The sequence below is a fragment of the Oxyura jamaicensis genome, chromosome 1 (genome assembly GCF_011077185.1).
Source record: "Oxyura jamaicensis isolate SHBP4307 breed ruddy duck chromosome 1, BPBGC_Ojam_1.0, whole genome shotgun sequence".
Taxonomy (NCBI): Eukaryota; Metazoa; Chordata; class Aves; order Anseriformes; family Anatidae; genus Oxyura; species Oxyura jamaicensis.
This window is the reverse complement of record NC_048893.1, coordinates 165675489-165692058: the sequence shown is the minus strand read 5'-3', so window position 1 is coordinate 165692058 and position 16570 is coordinate 165675489. Positions and strand designations below refer to the sequence as shown.

The 16570-nt window shown below is 36.9% G+C and overlaps 1 protein-coding gene across 16 annotated transcripts in view; it reads right to left on the bottom strand.

The window, feature by feature from the left end:
* The window catches only part of PCDH9 (protocadherin 9), a 699850-nt gene that overhangs the window by 558677 nt on the left and 124603 nt on the right, over positions 1-16570 (bottom strand). The gene's annotated exons all lie outside the window — the stretch shown is intronic.

The window sequence follows — 16570 nt, the reverse complement described above, 5'->3', positions numbered from 1 at the left end:
TCTGCTAGGAAGTCTGGAGAGGAAAGAATCAGTTTCCTTCACACAGATGAAACAAGTTTTACGTGAACTGTGTTAATAACTTTGAATGGTTTGGTAATTTTACAAGCACATCTGCCCAGACAAATGCATTAGAAACACTAAACACCATCTGAGAAGCTTCTAACTTTTTATGCTCACAAAAGAAGATGTGCTGTGGAATGTGTCAGATGTTTAACTAACACAAAAATGAAAGATAATTTTTTAATGCTGATTTCAGATATGATTCCAAAGGCCTTTTTTTTTTTCTTTGAATTTGTAACTGAGTTTTCAAGTGTTGTTTCTGCAAAACAGAATTAATGATAGCTCTCACTTTTAACCAAAAAGTCTAATATATCTTATATTAGTGGTATCCTGAAACTCTAATAATTTTACAGGAGTGAGAAACACTTCTTAAATTCCTAGCATTTTGTATCCTGAGACCATCCTATGTGAAAGACTCATGAGAAGGAGGGGAGAGAAGGAGGAACAGAAAAGGGGACAAGAGATTAACATTAAGGGATTTCAATTTATGGATCAAAAGCAGTTACATTAAATATGTAGGAAATCAAATGTTTACATAGCTTTTGCTTGTAAAAAAGTAAAAAAAAAAAAAAAAAAAAAAAAATGACCATTCCATCATTTTAAGAATTTTTGGTGGATAGAAAATATTTCTTTGAGTAGTTTTAAGCTATGAAAGACAAATGTACATATGTGTTTCTAAATTTACTTTTTGATATTTAAAAATTACTCTGCATCCATGGGTATAGACGAGTTTCTAGTTAAACAGCAAATCTCAGTATCAAAATTTCCAAAGGGATCTTTTGTTACATCAGTATTCCTCAGACAAAAAAATTAGTTCTTCTCTACTATAGAAGCCCATGCCAGTGAACACACATACCTCATCCGTCACCCACTCCTACCCCCAAAAAGGAATTGCTTACTCAATACAATAGAGACTTGGAAATTATTTTCCACACATGCCATAACTTCTGGCAAAGAAGCATTTTCAAATTATAGTACTATAGAAAGCTGATGACATCTGCAGGATATCAACTTGGCCATCTCCCTAATGTGAGGCAGGATTAAGTATTCATAATAGATATCTTCCTAACCTATACCTAAAAATTTGCAGAAATTGAGTTTTCACAGCCTCCTAAGTAGCCCTTCTCAATGCCTGGATAGTCTTTTTAGTTACAAATATGGTATGACACTATGCTTTGTCTACCATCTGTGCAGGTGACTACTGAATTAAGTTCTGTGTTCAGAACAGAACTTAGCTATTCCTTCAGCGTTAGCCTTGTGTGCAGGTTGTATGGCATTTGCAACAGGCTATCATTGTGGTTATAATACTAAACACATGGGCTCAAGCACTGGCACACAAATATGTGTTCAGTGTTTGAAATACACTGGAACTCTTTAACTGCTAACTCTCTCCTATAGTTTTCAGCCATGCCAAATAGCATCTGCCAGGTAGTGCCTGAGTATTGCATGAAAAACAGAAGGAACCAGTACTGGTTTCCAACTGGCAACACAAATCAGGGCATTCTGTTTTGGAGGAGGGTTAAAGAAGAAGTGAGACTTTAGCCATATGGATGAAAACTGTGTTGCATAATCTGAGGGCCAGAGAGTGGTCATGGATGTTTTCTTTACTAATATGGTCCTAGCCAAAGGGAAAAACATGTTTCTGTTAGAAAATATTTCAGACTAATAAATGCTATTCTACTTTTCTGCCAACATATAAACATAAAATTAGCATTCTGTAAATATTTAAGATGAGATTACATTTCCTCTGTGAAATTATGTTTCTATTCTGTTCCAAACAAAAGTACATGCCAAGTCCTTGAAAGAAGAAAAATCTTTACCCTGTTGAGCACCTGACTTATTAATAAAAAGAGAACCCCCAAATTAATGTTACTGCATATGAAACCTAAGCCTTTTACTAGTGCTGGTTGTTTGTAAGAATCCCATGTGCCAAGCTTGAGAAGGTTTAACAATTTCCCTTATACCTGGAGAGCTATACAAGGCAGCTGCCACAACAGATCCCATTCAGTGCTTTCTCAGCAGGTTCACTATCTGATCTAACATTGCCAGAACAACAGGCAATGCTGTTCCATGAAAAGGGACACTGCTTTTTTATCACATGCCAGTAAAAGCTGTCTTTTTCACAGGAGGCTTAATGGTGGAGGATATACCTTCTCTTGTTATATTGGTCTAACTCCATCACTAGTAAAAGCAGTGCAAGTCATGGCCTGCAGCCACTCTTCTAATCATAGTGCTAATTAGTTCAGGATGAAAGAAAGAGGGACTAAGCCTTTGCAATACTCAGTGGTGACATGTCTGTCTGGCACCCACTTGCAAAGAAGGATTCAGTAGATCCCTGTTATGTTGTCAGGCTCTCCTTGCATTTTAAGTGCTTAAGAATAGCTTTGCAAAAGCTAGCAGCCTGAACAAGGAGATGCAGAAACCCACATCTGAGTATGTTACCTAAGTTCAGCTTGTAGTGCCAAAATTATCCCTAGCACACTTCCTCCCACTTCTGGAGTCAAGTGCTCCAAAAAGAGTAGGAGTCATGTCATGCCATGTCATGGAGTACTGTCATGTCATATCTTCAGTTCTCCAGCAAAATTAAAGAATGGGGAATGTCATCTCTCCTTGCAACTTCTCTCTCTCCATATGGATACACCCAGCATGAGGCTGTAATGACAGGCTCTCTGGGCAGGTGAGCTGAGGTTCAGTCCATCTTCTTAAACTGAGAAAGCAAGTGGGAAGGCGGCCCAGGAGGAAGAATATCTGCTGTGAAAATATGCAAAAGGCACAGTTTTTAACAAGCCAAAAGCCTCACTACATGAACAGCTGTATGCATATATTGACGCAGGAGCATTGGAGATTTTATAAGCAGATATTTTGGCACAAAAGGACTTCAGCACAATGGTAGCTATCAAGAGTTCTGAGGATTTCATTCCCACCTAAGTGCTGAACATACCACATAATCTATGATACGTGATTAAAGTCCTTCAGCCCAAAACGATGGATGTGTTTGTATTTAAACTCTGGCTCAGAGAATTGCCAAAGCCAGAGGAATTCAGTTGTTTGGAAAAGCTCATAAGAATATTCAGAAATTCACTTGTGTATGGCATGATTCAAACTACTCTGATGACATTTGGAAATACAGCAATCATTTCCCAGCACTGGCAAAGTATCAGATTAGTAGCTACTCTGAAATTCTGCTGGGTGTTTGAAAGGTGATATTTTCTATCATGTCAAAGCATCTGATATTTCATATTTTCTTACCAACTCATCCTAATTTATTAAAGTAATCAAAGCAAGTGTTCTGACTCGATTTTAATGAAAACATCTCTTTAAAAGAATTTTCAAATAAATTCTAATCATCTACAGTCCAACCTTCAGTTAATTTTCCAAATATTTTTTTAACATTTTACAGTTGTGGTTTTCTTTGATGTCTCCTTTTTATGAACTTACATCATACGAAACTGCAGGTTTCACACGTTATAGTCACTTTTAATGTACATAATCATGTTAACTGGTAGTTAATTTGTTTTTGATTGTTAGAATTACACTTTCAAAGACCTTTTAATCATTTTGGCAATGTTTTCTCTAGCATGTTTACAAGGCAAAGGGTTTTATCTCTGCAGTGAGAGATTTTTTTAATAAAATTGTTATCCCATTTGATGGTGGTGACTTTTCCTGTCACAAGCTGTAACACAAAAACACAAATCAGGAAGTTTAACATCATGTATATGGCAAATCATAGATGTATTAAAGATAAATTTGTAAGCACAAATAGATTCTCGCACAGTAACAATGTTGTGGAATTAAAAGAATTTAATCCAATCATCTGCTTTCAGTTTCTTGCAAAAAACACTTACATTTAACTGTGTTTTCAAGTAGAAAATTCAATTTTGAAGATCTAGCTTGTTTTGAAGACTGTTGGCTAGCAAGCAAGAACGCAGGCAGGTGCAACTCAAGACTCTTCCCATCTATTTGCGTTAGGTAAAGTCTGAGTCATTAGGTCAGTCATTACCAAATGATACACCTACTCTTCCTGCCTGTCATTTGGACAGAAGTTCTCCAACACATCAAATAATATATGTTTGATTCTTTTGTAACCAGCCTAGCTGGAGACTATGGCAAGGCTATGATAACTTGTTTTTATTTGCAGTGTTAGGGTATTATTCTAACTTGGCATTTTTAAGCACAGCAACAAATATCCAGTGCATCCTCTCTGGCTGCTATTACTGCCTGAGTCTTCCTCTGACCCTGCTGCCCTTCTCCAACCAGGCACAGCAGCTGTATGGATGACAGCAGCCACTTTAATAAACACGAAAAGTAGAAGCAAGCAGGCAAAGAAACAGCAGCTTGCAGTCTTGCCAGGCTTGCTCCTTTGCCTTATTCCCTTTTGCTTTTCTCATACTGGAGGAAACTCGTAACTAATGGAGCCTGCAGGGAAAAGAGAAGCACTGGGAAAGGGGGGCACACTGGTCACTCAGGCCATCAGCTACTACTCCATTAAAAACAAACAAACAAAAAAAAAAATCTGCATTGATGTTAAAATGGATCATAACTCATAAATGAAATCCCCAAATTAACTGCATTTCTGCTATCTGCTGGTATACTGTGTGAGACATCAAGTCTGAAGCAATTATATGCTTAAAGGAAATAAGACACAAGCTGTAGGTTTAATACTAACTCAGATTTGTTCCTATCCTTGGATTCTCAGATGTGAAGTTAAAACTCTGCTCAAATTCCTTGTAAAGACTAGAGAATAACCCCACATCTGACCTCGACAATGTCTCCCCAGAAAAAAAAAAAAAAAAAAAAAAAGGCTCTAAAGTAATGGGCTATCCATAGGCTGCCATTAAGTGTAAGACAGTGTCTTCATTTGCCTTCATGCATCAGCAGTTAACTCATTCTTCTATACAGCTTTTGAGAAATTCCTAATATAGAGAAAAAAAACGTGCAAAGTGTAAATCCACCTCAGTATGCAGCTGTGCTAGCAGTTCTCCATCACTTAAAAAGAAGCATCATTGACAGGCTTTTAGAGGCAGCTGCATCCTGTCCTCTCAGCCTTAGTGTGTTGCTCTAGTTAGGGCTGGCTTGTGGGAGGGAGGAAAGACAGTAAGGAGGGAAGAAGGGAGGGAAGGAGAGAAGGAAGCGGGAGGGAGGGAGGGTGGGGGGGAGAGAGGAAAGGCAGGCAGGCAGAGAAAGCAGGCAGGTTGCTGCTGCTGCTGCTGCAAAAGCAGGGAATATGAAGTAAGACACAAACCAAACTATACAACAGGTATAGGAAAAATCTGGGGCAAAAGGGCATGAAAATTCAAGCACTTATAGATCTACTGAGCAAACAAAACCTTTTAATACATGAAAGCAGCTGTACTCTGTGGGAAAAGCAGCATGGGAAAAATGATTTTGGAGCACTGTGTTAAGTCTTGAAATTGGACTTTTCAGGGGAACTTGGTTTGCTACCTAATGAAGCACCTGGTTATTTCATATGGTGAAATAAATGTTTCATTTTAAATTACAGTTTAGTTCATGGATCCTTTATTTGAAAATCCAGCTTTTTGTAGGAGTAAATAGAAATAAAAGCCTACCAAATAATATATTTAACCTCTACCTGTTGCCAAGTGTTTCTGTGCATATAGTAACTTGTGAACAGTTATGGTGAAAAAATATCTCCATTTCAACCATCATCTAAGAGTTGTCATTAAGCTCTTGAAATTGGTAACCTTACTACAGATATACTCATACAAGATGGCCTTTTATTTGTAGGTGAGTCTGACATCAAATCATTGAATTATGGATAAAACTGTTTCCAACCTTTTCCCAACCCTTTTAGGCTAGATTTATTTCAGATACTATTATAATGTTACATTCTTTGTTTATAGTAATTGAACTGAGCAATCAACACAAAAACAATGTGTTAGAGAGCTTCTCCACTTGTGTTACAGTAGTCATTTATCAAATTACACACACGTCATTCAGCTCTTTAAAAGGACTGCCCTCAGGTTCAAGCCTGTATTTCACTTATACATTGAAATTCTATTACGAATCTTTCAGCCCTTTTTATTTCCTCCTACAAAATCAAAATTAATTTTTAGCTTTCCATGTTTCAATAGAATGAATATGGTCTTTTTTGGGATGGGGACTTGAGTGGTTGAACTGTGTCATGAATATAAAGCAAAGTATATTTCTACTTCTAGTTCAAAATCAGTTGTGGAACTAGATATCATAATCTCTTTTTTATTATTTATTATTGTTATTATTTTCTTCCTTCTACCACTTTAGTTAGTTTCACTGGCACAATTACAATACTAAATTTACTTTCTGACAGACACAAGTATTTTGTCCTTACAGTATCACCTTCCCAAAGCAAGAAACAAAACTGAACAGAGATGCCCAGACTATAGCAACTGTGATGCAGAAATAAGTTAAGAAACCCAAAATCAAAGACTTTCCCTTTCTCACTTTTCAGCTACCAGCAATCTGTGTTAGTGAATTTTCATAAAATAAAAATAAATTCTATGGGTAGTAGAAAGAATTGCTTGGTCAAGAATCACCAGAACTGTGAAGAAACAGCTTTAGTAAAGCCACAGCTTTGCAAAACCTTCTGGAAAGACTCCTGCTGTGTTTTTGAAGTTCACCAGTGATCAAACATACAGACACAGGATTTCTGGACTTCTGTGATTCTGTGACTTCAGAGGTATTTCTTTTAATTCTGAGTTCTACTTGCCTTGTAGGGTCATTTTGTGACAAAAATAATAGTTAATAACCAAACCTGCCATACCCTGATTTTTTTTAAATGGTCTTTATGTAGAACGAGATAGTTCATGACAGTAGTAGAACCCCTACAAATAAACCAGACAAAAGTACCTTGAAATTGCTTCTGTGGTAATGCTGGTAATGGCAAACTGATTTATTTATATATATTTTTTTCCTTAAGTCTATCATGAAGTTCTGGTTAGACTTTGAATTCCAGAGTTTGGACAACCTGATTCACACAAACTAATAGGGCTCTACGAATCCTGAATAATCCTGAATAACTCTGTACTAGATGCATACTTTGATGCTCCATCTAGATGGAACTTTGAAGGGATATTTCCTAGATGTTCCTTCTGCTAGCTGGAGATGGTAAGAGGACAGATACAGTCTAGCAACATATAATGGGCCAACTGGATCATCAAGCCAGCCAACAGTAGAGAAGACTCCTCTGAAAACAATAATTATCAGCTTTCTGCAGCTTGTAAGAAATAGCAAAATAAATAAAAATAAAATAAAATAAAGCTTCACCTGTGATAGCAGAGAAAAGTTAGCACTTGAACCCATTTCTATGGCTCAGATGTCAGTGGTTTTCAGGCCTCTGAAATGCTACCTGTGGATCAATACTAGACTTGAGAATCAAATCCCTGGTGACTTTTAATAGCTAAAAACATCAAATCACTAGATTTTATCCCATTTTTATTAATAATAATAATAATAATAATAAAGTCTTCCACTGTCCCCTTATGCTCTAGAGGAAAGATATTTGCACTGGGTTACTGGGTAAGCACAAAAGGAAGGCTCATGTTTCCCTAGGCACTGAGGGACCTGCGGAGTTTGTCTCTCCCTGGGTGGCAGCAGCACTGCAACATCCCTCTGGGGATTAGTTAACAGCCTGTGTTACTGCAGGAGCGTGCAAACACTTATCAGGAGAAGAGAAAGCACTGCCAGGGCATAAGGACCCCCCATCTTGGGATATTATGCCTATTCCAAGCTTAAGTAATCAAAATGCCTTCAGCAACCATTGCTCAAGCAGCACATGTCCACCACTCTTCCTCCCATAAGGATTTAAAAGACATTAACTGAGTCTTTTTTTTTTTTTTTTTTTTTTTTTTTTGTAAACTAAAGTGTATGAATAGCCTGCAATTAGGATGTATACTCAATGGTGGCTAAAGGTCAAGAGGTCAAGATATGTTTTCTTTAGGTAGATTAAATTTATATTTCATTCTTTTTCACTGTAGTAAATTATGCAACTTTAGATATATATTGTTATGGATGCTGCACCAGGTATTCAGCCATTTCAAAATAATGCAACATTTCCAGTTTGCAGACACAACATACTTTGGCCTAACACTATGATTTAAAAGCCAGGCCTTAATTGTCTTCTAGCCATTACTCTTAAATGAAGAAACCTTTCTTTCTCACACACATTAACAGTCTCTTTTTTCACATTCTTTAGCAATAGTATTCTAGTGCCTCAGGTAATAGTTTATTCAGAATGGAGCTGTTACTCTGGCAAACAAAAACAAAAGTTACAGCACATTAAAAATGAGGCTTCAAAGAGGAGGAAAAAATGCATTTATTTATTATACAATTTCTAATACCAACAGGCCTGCAAATTCCTAAGCTTAAGTGCCTGCTCTGTGTCCCATAGTAGGAGGTATACACACTACCAGTCTGACTAGCCAGAGCTGTCACATTCCTCAGTAGTACATGCCATAGCAAGCAATGCTAAAGTGGAAAATACAGTTATCCTTCCGTCCCCTGTAGGAAATCTATACCTGCACACAATCTCCACCTTGATCTTAGGAAAATCAGTTTTATGGAAGACGTATTCCTAATTTACTTGGTTTGACTTGAGAGGAGGCAACAAGGCAGAACTATACAGGCCACTGTTACATACAGTCTCTTCAAAAACAGCTGGAAAGTCTGTGGTAAGTCAGCAGGCTTTAGTACATAACTTTTTTGCAAGAAATCAGTTTTCACTTCATTGCCACTTGCATTTCAGCTCTTCCAACTACCTGTCTTCCAGACAAGTACAGCTCCTTGTCTCAAACTGTAAGCATAGTTACACTATCAATACCATATTCCCCGTGGTCTTTTTCAGTCCTTGCATTTCAGGCACACATTGAATCTGCCCCAGGGCACGTGGAAGAAAACTAGATTTCTGGTATTTCCCGACTGGCATACTAGTGTAATGTTTAAACCACTCTATTCCTAAGTCTACCAATGCTGCACAGAGGGAACATAAAGCTTAATTAATTTATGTTTGTAGAGTGAGAGCTTCTCAAATGAAAGACGTGGTGTAAGTAGAAATTACTCCTATTAAATCAGGTATTGGGGGAAATGATCACATTGTAGACTGAAATTTGCTCGTCTGTTCTTTAAATAGAGACAACGCAGGTAGCAACGTCAATGGAGACTGCATACCTCATCATACATTGGTTCATTCATAAAGTTCAAGCCCAAACAAATTCTCCTGGTACCTGTTCTGGCACTTCATGTTGCAAACCTGAGCTGGGGACAGGATCCGTTCTTTGTAAGTGCAGACATTTTGTAGGTACGATGTGTGGTGTCTGTGGGGGATGAATCAGTTGTCATGGGTACTTTCTGTTTACAATCCCACAGGCTGGAACCGGCGCCTGCTACAAAAAGACAGTCTCTTGTTGAAAGCAAAGTACTTAGGAGCAGCTCCTAGCAAGGGGAATGAAAGAGCTTGGAAGGGGGTGGGGAGGGGTGGAGGGTGGAGCACAGACCAAAGACAATGAAGAGAAGGAATCAGAAAAAGAAATCTCAATATTAGCAGAAAGAGAATTAAAACTTTTACATAGAGAAGTGAGTTGCTTATGTAAACAATTCTAAAATTAGTTATTAGAGCCTGGCAATTTTTAGCAATTGCCAAATACGCACAGTTATTTTTCATGTTACAGTGTTATTTCAAGTAAACTAACTAGAAAAGCCAGGTCTATGAATCATTGATCATAATCACTGACTTCTTGTTCGAGCTGAAGCAAGTCACTTAACCTTCCTTTCTCCACCAACACAATGAGAAATAATAAGATGTGTCTATTCAGAATGATGTTATGAGAATTACCTATTATTTTGCGGTGCTTTAGCAAAAGCCATTGCTCTTCAAGTATGACACTTCCACAGAAAGCATAAAGGTGAGATACTAAATGCAAGTCTTATTAGTTATATTGTTAATGGTGTGAAAGTGCAGTGAGGATAAGCAGAGGGCAATGATCACTTTGCGCCTTGTCACAGTGCTACTTCATGTATCATCGCTTCCTTTATCAGAGCACATCTTATTCATGAAAGGGGGTTCCAAGCAAATATGGAAGATAACAAGGAAGAACTGAAAATGAAAATGGAATGTTACCCCATTGTTTCCTTTCATAGCTGCTAGCACCTCTCAGAATAACATTCAGCTCACTTCAGCATTATATTGTCAGTGTTTTTTTTTTTTTTTTTTTTTTGTTTTTTTTTTTTTTTCATTCCAGACTTTGTTTGTAACTTGAGTATGAGTTGTAATGCCTTGGCATACTGTCAAAGCATTAGTATAAGGAAACCACAAAGCAGTAGCTTCACTCATACAGCATTTTTATTTTCTCATTAGACAGACTCTTCTATGGTTGCTAGGCAGAGAAACAGTGTGTGCAGTGTGTGTGTGTGTGTGTGTGTGTGTGTTGTGTGCACATGCATACATGTGTGTGCGTACATGTAATGATGATGCACACCCCAAAATATCTATGCCCAAACCAGCCACATAAAGCCTAGAAGCCACAGATGTTACTGAGAAAGAAAGTTAGCTGGCTACAAAGTGGGGAGAGAATGCAAAAACTACCCCCAAAGCCTCAGGAAACTACTTTCCTTTAGTTCATGTTCCATATATGACAGCTTCTACCAAAGCTTTAACTCATAAAGCTTATGCTACTGCTCCATATTATGAATCAAGTATCATATCACTCAGAACAGTGCCAAAGGTAGGAACTCCATCAAACTTTGGTTCTTCTATCTTCAAAAAGAAATTTTAATTAGTCTATTCATCTCCTGTAGTTTTGTTTTGTTTTGTTTTGTTTTTTGTTTTTCAGCATAATTATTTAAACAAATAGTAAAGAGTTGCCACTGAACTTGCCCTGAAAGTGGATTTTCAAAAGATTTATCAAGATTTTGCTGTCTTGAGATACAACTGGAACATTTTCTATTTGGAATTTGAAAGAGGTTTGCTTGAGACACGTGTTGTTTTCTATTGCTGTACATATACTTTACAGTATGCTGTATGCTGTACATAATGATAACAGAAGACATGGAGAAGGCTGAGGTACTCAAGAAGATGACTGACTGATGTCATCTACTTGGACTTCTGTAAGGCTTTTGACACGGTCCCACACAACATCCTAATCTCCAAATTGGAGAGATATGGTCTTGATGGGTATACCATCCATTGGATAAGGAATTGGCTTGGAGGTCACTCCCAGAGAGTTGTGGTCAAGAGCTCTATGTCCAGGTGGAGGCCGGGGACAAGCAGTGTCCCTCGGGGATCTGTCTTGGGACCAGTATTATGTAATAACTTTATCAACAACATAGACAGTGGGACTGAGTGCACCATCAGCAAGTTTGCAGATGACACTAAGATGAGTGGTGCTGTTGATGCAAAAGAAGGAAGGGATGCCATCCAAAGGGACCTGGACAAGCTGGAGAAATGGGCCCACATGAACCTAATGAGGTTCAACAAGTCTAAATACAGGGTGCTGCACCTGGGTCGGGGCAGTCCCAGACATGATAATAGACTGGGAGAAGAACTAATTGAGAGCAGCCCTGCAGAGAAGGACCTGGGGATTCTGGTGGACAAAAAGCTTGATATAAACTGGGAAAGGGGAGATTTAGATTAGAAGTTAGGAGGAAATTCTTCACTCAGAGGGTGTCGAAACACTATAACAGGTTGCCCAGAGATGGATGCCTCATCCCAGGAGGTATTGGATGGAGGTGGAGGAGGACCAGGTTGGATGAGGCCCTGGGCAACCTGATCCAGTGGGTGGCATCCCTGCCCATGGCAGGGGGATTAGAACTAGATGATCTTTAAGGTTCCTTCCAACCAAAGTTATTCTTGAGCAGTTCTTCGTAACAGTTACATAGAATTGGTATAATTGAAGGAAATTTACAGATTCCTGGAACCAAATGTGTGTTGTAAAGCCCCAGTGAAATGGCTCCAATTTCTTTTCCCCCATGAATAAATCCCCTGAAAATGTCAGTTTTTTTTTTTTTTTTTTTTTTTTTTTTTTTTCTCTACAGCTCATCAACCTTGATGGGTGAATGCAGTGTAATCAATAACTTAAAGAAAAACTGTGAGGGGCTCTAATTACAAATATAAACCCTACCAAAGTAAGCACAAATAAAGAGCTAGTTTAAACAAAGAAACATCTATGTATCAGAGCAGGAATTATCTTTTGATATCATTTGCCTTTTTGTGCTCTGTCAGCTACACCATCATTAACGTATTTGGAGAAGTTAAGAAAACCTTGTGCTTTAAACAGAAGGATTTGCATGCATTTATGAAAATAAAGCACTGCCAGAGCACCACTGTATGCTAATTGAATGAATGCACTGTTGCTATATAAGGTTATATATATAAGGTTAACAAACAGCAGGACACGATTCTTACAGAAATGCTGTGGTATCATGTTTTTGGAGTATAATTATTTATGACTTTCCCTACCAAAAAGGAAAGGAAAAAAATAAAGGAAAAAAAAATCCAAACAGCTAATGTAGAAACACTTCTACTGAACTGCCCTAAAGCAGCCAAAGCATTCAGCAGCCAGCCAGATCATTTCATTTCCTCTCACAGAAATCACTCCAGGGTTTTACAAAACAAAGCAAACAGTGAATATATAATTATGCAACATTGTTTTGAAATGAAAGAAATTCAACAGTACAACAGTTGAGTGGTTACAACATCAGCACATTTTTTTTCAGCTTTGTTTGTTTGTTTGTTTGTTTGTTGTTGTTCTCTCGTTTGTGATCTGATGTTCACTTTTATTCATGTGTTTTTACATCTCCCTTACTAGAAGAGGTCTACACTGCAATGAACAGACTGTTTCTAGAAAGAAAGATTACCACATTTTCAAGGAAAAATGGTAGAGATGTTTACTGAGTCTTTTAATGAAAGTGGTGGAAAGGTTTGCAAATAGTGATGAAAGAAGGAATAGATTCACCTTTTGATATACTCAGTAGTCAAGCTTTTCCATACTTAAGACCATTAACAATTTCCAAATATTTCAACAGTTGCTATAAAAGGCAAGGTGAAGGACTTGGTAAGAAGAGAGACAGATGTGCCTTAGACAACATGGACTTGGAGCAAAGAAAATACAGGTTAGACACTACAAAAACAATTTTCCGAGAGTACAGATAATGATGAACTGAAATGATTATAGAAAAAGAGACATTTTCACCACTGGTATTGTTTTTAAAAATGTGTATATTTATCAGGAAGGGCTTATATACAGGTGAATCACTCTTTTGGCAGACAGCTTGCTTTCTTGACTGAGTGATCTCCTCTGTCTTCTTTCAAAGGAAACTAAGAAGGTATGAAAATATAGGAAACAAGATACAGGAAGAGAGAAAGCAATTTTAGTCTAATATAAATTCATATATTGTTCTGACCCACTAATCTTAGGGTTGTCTTGTCCATGATGCATGACTACAACAACTCAGAGACTTCTTTGGACAGAAAATGTATTTAGAAAAAATTTAAATGTGTGCTCAACCACTAGTTCTGTAACAATGAACAGAGCTTTAATGTGGGATTCAAACATCTACATCCTTGTCCTGACTCTGGTTAATGACCTAAAATGTGATTCTGTCCATTATATTGCACTTGACTCAATTTCCTTCTACAGTCCATAAAATAATATTTACTTTCTTGTTTATGAACTTTCAGATCTACTTATGCAAATTCTAAGCCACAGCTACATATTATTCTTATTAATAATTACTATATTGTTGTTGCTGTATTATTGATATTAGTAATATTAATTATTTCAATAATAATATGTCCTGGTTGACACAACTTTTAGTCCAAGCTAATCAAACAACTTTTAAAACTGTACACCCATTCTGAAGTTTTCTATTTGTCCTTGTTCAATATTAAGTCAATGAGAAAATACACCCATATGTAGATGAAAGTTGAAGGATTGTACATGTTTTAAGCAGATCTATCTGACTTCCCCTTCGTACAAAATTAGAACATATCTAAAAACTCTCAGCCATAAGAAAGTTATATATATGCCATTTAGCAGTGGATCTAAAATCTGGAATGAAATTTATCTTTGGAAAACTCTGCCTTCTGGGCATTCACTTCACAAGACTACCACTACCAGTAAAAAAACAAACACTAGGGAACATAGCGAGGGACTAAAACTCGGCCACCTGTTAAATTGCACTAACACTTCCTGGTTATCTAGACCTCTCCCAGACTATCTTCTAGACAAACTTTAAGAGTTAACAGGATTCTACTCTGGCAATCTGCAACCACCTGCTGTTGTAGAATAGCAGATTTTAATACCATGGCTGTGGGTCACTCCATGATCGTTGAGCTCACTGTCATGAACATTCCCAGGCATATTTAATTACCTACTGCAAATCTTGCCAAGTGGCTCTTATATTAAATTTATTTTATTCTAGTTTGAGCCAAAAAAAAAAAAAAAAAAAAAAAAAAGTGAATGGTGTATTTTTTAAAATGTTTGCTGCAGCTAATTGGCTGCAATTGTACTCAATCTGTCCTTTAACTAAACGTGACACCTTTATGTGCAAGGCTTTTGGAACCTGAAGCATTATTACTAGATAGGTGTAACTTCCTCACACGTGTGTTATCCATACACAACCTTACAATCTTCTCTTAGAGCAATCCAATCACATAATTCACTTTACAAGGTCTAATGTTTTAAAATACCCATTTCTACAATATTTTTAAATATGCTTTTAAATACCCATTTCTACAATATCTTTCATAAATTCATCAAAATATAGTTTCCCTTCAGTACAAAAGTCTGACTTGCAGCAGTACAATGGAACACAGAATAAAAAGTCAGAACTGCTCTTGTTTCTCCAGGAAGGTGTGTCTCTTCTAATGTCCATAAATTCAACCGCTTATCTTGATGAAACGTTGACTGCACATGGCCAAGCCTGGTGGCCAGTCTGTTTATTATGCTACTACCATATCACTGACAGTTAAAATTTTACCTTCATAATACAGCTGTGTTAGCAACTCAGAAGTACTCATCTGTACCACAAGGTGACTTTTAAAAAGAGCTTGTAGTGAGATGTAAGTGGACTTAAAAATTCCACAAATGGTGGTCTTCATGAACTGAAGATGTAGTAGTTTGCATCTCATTCACGCGACAAGTATAGAGATTAATAACTAATCTATTATTAATATGTATTTATTTCCTCTGCCGTATCCAGTTTTATAGCAGGATGCATAATTAATGCACTATTTTAATCATGCCATAATAATGAAAGTCTCACAAAAGCAACATGCAACTTGGATTCATGCAGTCAGCGATGTCCAGTGGGAAGCATTTTAATGTCAACTATAAATAAATAATTAGAAAGATAAACAAAATGCATGTCACTGGCATTATTAAGGCAAAAGGTCTTTCTATAGTTTTGTTAAATAGCAACAAGAGACACAATAAGGTTTTATTTCTGTTGTTTGTTTTCAAACAAGCCACTTGAAAGAGAATGAATTGGAAAAACTCAGCCACTGAATTACTGACCTGGCCTTCTTATAAGGTTTGATGTGCCTCAGTGGTTTATTTCTCATAAGCTGCTCACCCAGCAATGGAGAACACAAACTGACAAGAAAAATAGTGGGCAGTGAGAAATAAAGGGTGGGAGGACAGGAAGCATTGATTTCTCTAAATGGAGAATGCAAGTATATGTGCGCTCTAACAACAAAATGCACAGGTGAAAAGGAAAAATCACTAGCCCCATAACTAGCAGTCCACTCTAACTTATGATAAAAGAAATGCATGGGATTTGGCATCTCTCTCTGAAGACTGTTATGCTTCTCTCACTGTAGTTGAACACTTTTGTGAAGATCAGCACTGATGTTTAGTTAAATGATTCTAAACTAAAATGCTGCACAGCATTCAAATATTACTCTCTTCTGTCTACAGTTAATATCTAAATGCTATAAAATAATAATGACTAAATTGCATAAATAAATCTACTTACTATCAACTATGTCAATATTGTATCATAAGAAACCTATCTAGTATCTGCAGAAGATTTTAATTTTCTGATCTTCATTGTAAAGGCTGTTATTAAGAAAAGTTATTATCCTAATACATTAAAGTGAAGTTATCGAGATCCTTTGAAATCTAAAATCAGTTATAACAAGCAGCAAAACATTTGTTCTTCATAGACGTGGTAACTCTTAGAATGAGAAAATATTCCATTTACTTTGTATGTGAGACACTGATCCTTCTGTTTCTTACTCTATTTTATCATCATTATGGCTGTACTTCCATTTACATAAGTGTTATAATCACCATAACAATACATCATTGGAACCTACTACCCTGCAGGTTGAAACTGACCAAGTTCTGTTCCTTTCCATGAAATTTTATAAATAATGACAGGAGAAAAAAAAAAAAAAAAAAAAAAAAAAAGGATCTAAATCTGATGATTAAAATTCTAATCCAAACTTTCCAAACATTTATCAATGTGGTACTGTGATGGTTTCGCTCGGGTGGGTGACCGAGCTCCACCACAACCG